Source organism: Thunnus albacares, chromosome 11 (assembly GCF_914725855.1).
Source record: "Thunnus albacares chromosome 11, fThuAlb1.1, whole genome shotgun sequence".
Classification (NCBI taxonomy): Eukaryota; Metazoa; Chordata; class Actinopteri; order Scombriformes; family Scombridae; genus Thunnus; species Thunnus albacares.
Genome location: NC_058116.1, coordinates 33,995,358 through 33,995,794, shown reverse-complemented (window position 1 = coordinate 33,995,794; position 437 = coordinate 33,995,358). Strand labels below are relative to the sequence as shown.

At 42.8% G+C, this 437-nt stretch overlaps 1 protein-coding gene across 1 annotated transcript in view; it reads right to left on the bottom strand.

Moving 5' to 3' along the window:
- The window catches only part of LOC122992452 (bone morphogenetic protein receptor type-2-like), a 43,111-nt gene extending 42,903 nt beyond the window's left edge, over positions 1–208 (bottom strand). The window contains exon 1 of the mRNA XM_044366245.1: positions 49–208. The gene's annotated coding sequence lies outside the window, so the exon portion shown is untranslated. The remainder of the gene's footprint in view (positions 1–48) is intronic.
- Positions 209–437: the final 229 nt, after the last annotated feature.

Genomic DNA, 437 nt, shown 5'->3' with positions numbered 1-437 from the left:
GTGTGTCTGTGTGTGTGTGTGCGCGCGCGCGTTAATAACCCTTCATACCTGTGTGTGTGTCTGGTCTCTGCTGGTCTGGCCCGGCCTGGTCTGGTCTCCGCTCGGCTCGCCTCAGTCCGGATTCTTCTGTCCCGGATCGATCAGGATCCAGCTGCAGGTTCGTTCAGCAGAGATGAAGCTGCGCGTCTCTGCGGCCGCAACCAGACGGAACTACAACACCCAGACCGTCAGACTGATGGACTACAACTGCTCACAGCTTCCGCCTGGGCCTGAACAAATAAAAGCCCGGAGCTCTTTGGCACGAATGATAATAATAATGATAATAATAATAATAATAATAATAATAATAATAATAATAATAATAATAATAATAATAATAATAATAATAATTATAATTATAATAAAGTACATAAGTATCAGCTAAATTTACTTAAATA